Raw genomic sequence first — 7357 nt, 5'->3', positions numbered from 1 at the left:
CCACTTACTGCTGCGAGTGTTCGGAACGAGATGGCGTAATCTGCGACGCTTCCTCCTTGCCGGATGGACATGAGCTTTCGGGCTGCGTCGGTACTGATGTCTGCCTGATCGAAGACCCGAAGCATCTCTTCAGAAAACAGCTGGAAATCAAAGCACTCAGGTCCCTGTCTTTGCCAGATAGCAGTAGCCCAGGCTCGCGCCTTACCAGCTAATAAGGTGATCACAAAGGCAATCTTGCGGCGATCCGTAGTGTAGGTGGTAGGCTGAAGCTCAAAGGTGAGTTGACACTGGGTAAGGAACTCTCGGCACTCACTGTGCTTGCCGTCATACCTCTGTGGTGCAGGAAGGCTGGGTTCGCGAGGTGAAGAAGGCAGCATTGCAGGAGGCACTGGAGCAGGAGTGGGAGCTGGATCAGGAGCAGGAACTGGATCAGGAGCAGGAGATGCAGGCAGAGATGTCAGCTGTGCCAGGGTATTCCCAATTTGCTGAAGCAGTTCCTCGTGGCGAGCGAGGGCCTCACGTTGGCTGGTGAGCGTACGTCCATGAGCGTCCATGGTCGCTCCGAAGCGTGTCAAAGCTGCCATAATTCCCTGAAGGTTGGCCGGGTAGACAGTTGAAGCAGCCTCTGCTGAGTCGGTCATGACGGAGTCTTTCTGTTAGGGTTTTGCTGGGATTCGAACCTGGTTCATTGGTGTGATAATCCAGCAAACCCCCACTAGGCCACCAGGGGGATGACTCAAATGCAGAGGCGTGAGGCGGAAGTAGAAAAAGAATCAAAAGGTTTATTTAAACTATATACACTATATACAGGGCAAAACAAAAGACAAAAAAAAAACCAAAGAGTATAATCCAAAAGAAAAGCAAAGTGCAAAAATTCAAAAGCTAAGAAGATCAAAAAACACAGTACAAAGGAAACTGGAGATAAACATAACAGCACAAAGACTCCGTGACAAGAGGACTGAACTCAGGGGTATAAATAGACAAACTAATTAAGGACACAGGTGAAGATAATTAGGCAATTAACACAAACACAAGACACAGGAACAGTGGCGGCCTCTAGAGGCCAAAATAAACACGACATGAAAAGGAAATAACAGCGGCCTCTAGAGGCCAAAACAGTCCTAGTCCTAACAGCAAGCCATTTCTCAACCCAGCTCCACCCTAACTCCTCCCCTATCATGCTGTCTGACTTGATTACAATGTCATTTCTGTATCATTAATGCCAGCTCACAACCCAGTCCAGGCCAACTTCTTCATTGCTCCATGGTCCAGTTGTGATGCTCACATGCTGATTGTAGGCACTTTCCTTGGCTGACAGGCATCAGCATTGAGTGCCCTGATCAGTCTGCAGTTCCTCAGCCCATACAAAGCAAGCTGTGTTGTGCTGTCCTGTGCTGTGCATTCTAACACCTATCTTAGCCAGCATTAACTTTTCAGCAGTTGTGCAGGTGCTCTTCTGTGATTCACTGATTGTCCTTCCTTGGACCACTTTCTGATAGATGATAATCACTACATAATGGGAACACCCCCAATGAGTGACAATTTTGGACATGTGTTGACCTAATCTATTGCCGAATCTATTGGCCCACATGAGTCGCATGGCACCAATGTAGCCCTTGGCAGCCCTTTGAAAAAGGATTGCAAGGAACACCATCAGCTCGAAGACACTCATCTGCCAGCTGGGATTTGTTCTACGGCCCTCCTGGACTGTGCAGTCTCTGATGGCCAACAACATACTGATATCCAACAAATACAGGAAGCTTTGAAGGCGACTCGTGATTTTGCGTGTTGCAAACTCTGTTGGCCCTCCAGATCCATTGAATGCTGTCTGTGGAGTTTCATGAGCAGAAAAGTCTCCAACTTTGTGGTGAAACCACACAGTGCCATCTTTCGCCTTCTCTGTGGATCCAGGTGTTATGCCCACATCTGCAACTTTGTTTTTTTATTACAAGGGGGGTTGATGTGCATTGTGTCTTCCTTCTCATCTGATGTGGCCTCTGTGTCTGAACTGTCCTGCTCAATCACATACTTAGGTTAGGGTTTCCGGAAAGATCCATGTCCTGGCCTAGGCCAAGGCCGTGTTGTGCACTGTCTTTCCCAAGCCCCATCCTCAATGCTCCACAAGTGCCTGGTCAGTACCCCCATGTTATATTTGGGTTATTATTCCATTATTATTTGAGGCTAGGTTTTGGGCTAGGGGCTAAGGCTAGGGGTTGGGTTAGGGGTGAGCTCAGGTTGGGGTTAGATCCAGGATTTGGGGTTAGGGTTAGAACTGATCCTTCTTGGTTGCCTTGGTTGTGACATTGTGAAGTCTTGTTAGAGTTAGAAACAAAGAGGCTATTTCTCAGGTAACACAATAATTAGGCTTCTTTACACAACAATGGGAGGCAGGTAATGGTACGTTAGACTTATTCACAAATTTGGGGGGGATTTCTTTGCAGACTAAAGTCTGCACTTTGGGCCTTCTCATGTTAAAAATATGCTGTTAACTCAAAAAACTTCTTATTCATTGCAAAACATTTATTTCAGCACTGTATACAGGTATTGAGCACACAATGTGACCGCTTTTATGCGGTAGCCTAATAATAATAGAACAACCCGAAAATTGCAGGGTAACCCCAGACCTGCGCAAGTGATGCGTTACTGGCAAAAGAGCCAGCGACATATGAAAAAAAAACACACCTTGGACCAAATATATATTATTTTCGGCACACTGCTCCACCAGTCTGTAATGGCATACATGTCAACCTATACGGAATGTCCGTATTTTATTCGGATTTGATTCAATAAACATGATATACGGGTATATAAATAAAGTTATACAGATTCTTTAAAAAAAACTTCAATATTTATTTAGAGCTATAATCAATTCCCACGATGATAAAAGAGCACATAACATTTACAAACGTACAGCACAGACAGCCAGTAAAGAGTCTTATGAAATCGCGCGTTATCTTGTGGTAGCGAGACTTCGTTCCACTTTTGATCATGCGCACACCGCATTGCAGGAATCCCGCTAACCCAGAATCATACGTCATCCTCACCACCATATTGGATGTGGCAAAGTGGAGATTCTTCACCTGTCTCTGGTATAGACCCTTTTCACTCACGTGACCTTCGTAAATGCGACCACCATTTTGGACATGAAGAAATAACGGTTTATGGCACAGACCCTTTCGGTTCTCGCTCATCTAGCTGCTACAATGACTGCTTAGACTGCAACAATAATACCTAACACACATTTAAGTATCCATCGTAAAGACGTGAAACTCGTCGAGTAACGAGTGTTCATTGATAAGTTAACACAATCTAAAAGTAGACATACCATCACACTGCCCTGGCGCTGTGTACAGTTTACCTTCTATGGTTTGTGTACTCACTATTTGCCATTACTTTCTCCAACCCAGTGTTCAAACTATGCTGATATTTTCAGGGGATCCCTTTTTTTTCCCTTGGGGGGGGTGCTTGCCCCAGATAGCAAAAGGGCATTGATTCGACGGGGAATCATCGGCATGTTCTTCGACCATACGCCATCGAATCATCGTGGATCACCGGCGTTGATTCAACACCGCTTTGCTCATACGAGTTTGCGTTGAAACGACGTTGAAAAGTGGATGGTGGCCGACAGAGAATAGACCCCCTTTCACCCTTTATTCAACTACGGATTTCGGTCGATTTATAGTTTAATTTTCGGCGATGATTCATCCAACTTTACTTCCTGTTTTATGTACAACAGGAAGGCTACAAATTAAGCAAAACAGGCTAAATTAAACTAGCTAGCAATAAAGCATTGGGGCTCTTGCCTAGGATGAACACACACATGCATACTTCAACCATGAAAGTGAAACTTAATTTATATCAATGTGCGTAGGCTACGTCCTGTTTTATGTACAACAGGATATAAAAATGCATGTAACAATGCACCTCTCCTAATGTTTGTCAAGCTATCTAATGAGGCATAACTTTTAACATTTATAAGGAACAGAACACACTTGAACAAGTTCTTAGAAACATTTTATGATTTATTTATAATTTATAATTGTGGCCTATTCCTCCTGCGGCGCAGACACCTGTACATGGAAACAGAAAAACATAACCAAAATTAATTTGATGCAGCATTGATAAAGAAAGTCAGCAGTAGGCTATGGGTTGATGGGTTACCCATATGATAAGACTCGGGGCAAGGGAGAAAGGATTTTTTTATTTCATAATTTATTTTTAATTTACTACTTATCTGTTTTTATTTATATATATTTGAATTATTTGGACATGGGGAAAAACTATATTTAAAATCCAAAGAGGGATGGAGGGAGGAAAATTAAAACAAAAGAAAGAAATGAAATATAGAGTAGAGTATATTTGATAAAATTAAGGATGTTTTTATTCAGTAAACATTTAAAAAATGTTCTACAACACTCTAGCCTAGTGACTTACCAGTAACAAAATAGACTTGAAGTATTCAGATCCGCTCTGCATAAAGCAGCTAAATCCTCTCTCTGTCTCCTGGCAGAAAGCTCCTTGGTTTGCTTGTGTTTCAATCACAGCTGGTATTCTGTAGAAAGACTTCTTTTCACCTTTCCCATCAGCTTTGTTAGAACACCCTAACACAGCACAAAAGTTTACCATTGTAGGTTTTTGATGAACCAAGTGCCTCGTGGGTTCACATACCGCATGCTGCCGTTATTTCCCCCTAATCACGAGTTTGTTGGTCTTCCAATATGGCGCAGGGTTTGTTTACTTCCGGTTTTGGGTGACGTCAGTGAAAGGGGTCTAATGGGGGCATTACCGCCACCCACTGGATTGGGGTGTAAAGCAGTCTGAACAAAACGTGTAAACATAAACATAGGAGAAATGAACCCGTTTTTCTAACTCGTCCTCACTTAGACTACTTTTCTTTTTTGATTAGTCTGGATTTGATATTGTAAATTTAAATGTGAATCAATGTATATTCATCGGACTTGAACAAATGAATAAATCTTGAGTAATCTTGAGGGGCGTGTGTGTCCGGGGGGGGGATCGAACGAACCCTCCGATCCCCCCTGGCTACGGGCCAGAATTTATTCTGAACAATTAGTTGCTCATCCTACCAATGTTGAAAACTGGCCGGCAAAAGTGACGATGGTTCAACATCGTATATTCGACCTTCTCTGATGGTCGACAGATCAACCTTTACCCACGGTGATTCAACAGTGATAAATCGACCTTCTCCGACGGCGGAGAAATCGATGTTTCACGGCACCGTTTCAGCGTTGATTTTCTGACTTACGACGGAAACCGACCATTCTGACCAAGAATCGGCGCCGTTTCAACGTCCCTCTGCTATCTGGGGCGCTTGTCTCAGAGCGTGGATCTCCAAACACATGAGAAGCCTCTCTTACACATATCACGCGGACTCCACACCTCCACACATGCATCGCGTCTGAAGTCGTAACTCATCAGGGGAAATCATGTCCGCATTGGCATGTTCAAAAAACAATCTCTCGTCAACAATGATACCACACGCAAGAAAAAAAAAACAGTCAGGCTACTCAACACATCTGATCCACAGCAGCACCAAAGCATCACTGGAAATCATGTCAACAACCAATCTTCCATTTCAACACGCGTCAACAAACAAATGGCACCACAAACATGAACAAATCGGTCAGGCTACCAATTCCAAACCCACAGCAGACGAATAATTAAATGCATCTTCTAAAGCAGAATCGACCACAAAGGAAGTCTGCTAGCACACTTCCTTTCTACTAGTTTGTGTCCCCAATGGCAGCAGCAGTCGTTGTCATATCGGTTTATTTTATCTTTGATGTAAACACAACACTTCGGATATGCAAATGCTTCCCATTACACATGATTGCTATGTCAATAAACATCATTTTGCCAATATTTTAGAGACCATCCATCTTCTCCGTCGGTCAGCATCTGTCGGGATCCGATAAAATGATAAATCTTGCCCTGTGTGTTGATGGTTACTACATCCAGGTGCACAACAATATAATGGCATGATGGAAGTCTTGCTGAAAGTAAAAACTTTCTTTGATGGCTATATTCCTTTCGATGCTTCGCCGTCGTTCCTCGTTGTTGGCTGTGGTAGACTACTGTTAGTTTATGTCCAAAATGGTGGCCGCGTTTGTCGTGACGTCACGTGGGAAGGGTCTATAGCGTCTAGACAGTAGCCGAGAATAAAGATGCCTCATTCATGTGCTGCATTTAACTGTACCAACAGGTTTACCGTCCAAACGAGATCACATGGGATTACCTTTCACAGGTGAGACTGGAAAAACACTTTTCATTGTATTTGGTCATTATAACGTAATTTTACGAACAGATTTTTCTGACTTTGTGGCTAATATGAAGTCTCGTGCATAATAGCCGCTCGGTGAAACCTGTCTCCAAACAACGAAGTATTTCCTTCGTAACTACGCTGATAACACTGTGTTTTTGTCAAACATTGGAGCTTTGTATTCATTCTGAAGGTTTATTGTTATTAATATTGAATAAAAAGAAACTGGGATATATCATTGTTAATTATCGTTCAAATTTTAGTTAAATTATTTTAATTTGCATCTTATACGAATTTTATAAGGGAAATACAGATTTTGGAGGTTGGTTATACAGGTTTGATTGACCAAAGGTTGACATGTATGTAATGGTATTTTTCATATGATTACATTACGGTATAAATGTGGTCTTGAGAAAAAACAAACAAACATGTTTGCAGACCTTTTGTTAAAATCGCTAAAAGTGATGTTGTAATATTGAAACAATGGGTCTTACAGGGTAAACTACAGTATGGCGTCTAACCTTTTGTAATGCATAACAGCTCGTTTGGCTGGAATGCACAAGCTGCCCTACCTCCTATTCAGTGAAAAGGGACCATTCTCACCTGTCTTTGCCTTTGTGTAACCAGTGGCAGATACAATAGTTTTCTGACTACTCCACTTGGGGACGCTACCCCAAGACTAGAACACTGATCCAAGAACTTCACAGATTTGTATGTGCAGGAATACTCTAGAATAATAAAAGACATAAACAGGAAAATACCAATACAAAATATCTTTATTTATTCACAGAGTAATTATAAATGGAGGCACAAGGCAAATGCACAAACTGAAAATTATAAATAACCATGAATTCATTAAAATCAGGCACCAAATGGCAATTTGATTAAAATGGGGGACGTCCCTTACCTCCCTCACACTCACCCACCACCCTTACTATAAACCTAGAGAAGAAGCTGGTATATAGGCAGACTAGACAGGAAACCGCCACCAGTGCACACCACACCGAAATTCACCACAACCTACACTGCAAATAGAAAAGGGAAAGCACGTTAAAGACAATAACACTACAAACTTAG

The 7357-nt window shown here is 42.5% G+C and overlaps 1 long non-coding RNA gene across 1 annotated transcript; it reads right to left on the bottom strand.

The window, feature by feature from the left end:
• Positions 1 to 4001: 4001 nt before the first annotated feature.
• On the bottom strand, positions 4002 to 4663 carry LOC132892505 (uncharacterized). Its single transcript, XR_009655443.1, has 2 exons — positions 4435 to 4663; positions 4002 to 4070 (listed from the first exon to the last, which is right to left on the bottom strand). It is a non-coding gene; the product is annotated as an uncharacterized LOC132892505 (long non-coding RNA).
• Between the last annotated feature and the right edge of the window lie 2694 nt (positions 4664 to 7357).

This window comes from Neoarius graeffei, chromosome 10 (assembly GCF_027579695.1).
Source record: "Neoarius graeffei isolate fNeoGra1 chromosome 10, fNeoGra1.pri, whole genome shotgun sequence".
Lineage (NCBI taxonomy): Eukaryota > Metazoa > Chordata > Actinopteri > Siluriformes > Ariidae > Neoarius > Neoarius graeffei.
Note: the sequence above shows the minus strand (reverse complement) of the source record. Positions and strands in the feature narration are given on the sequence as shown.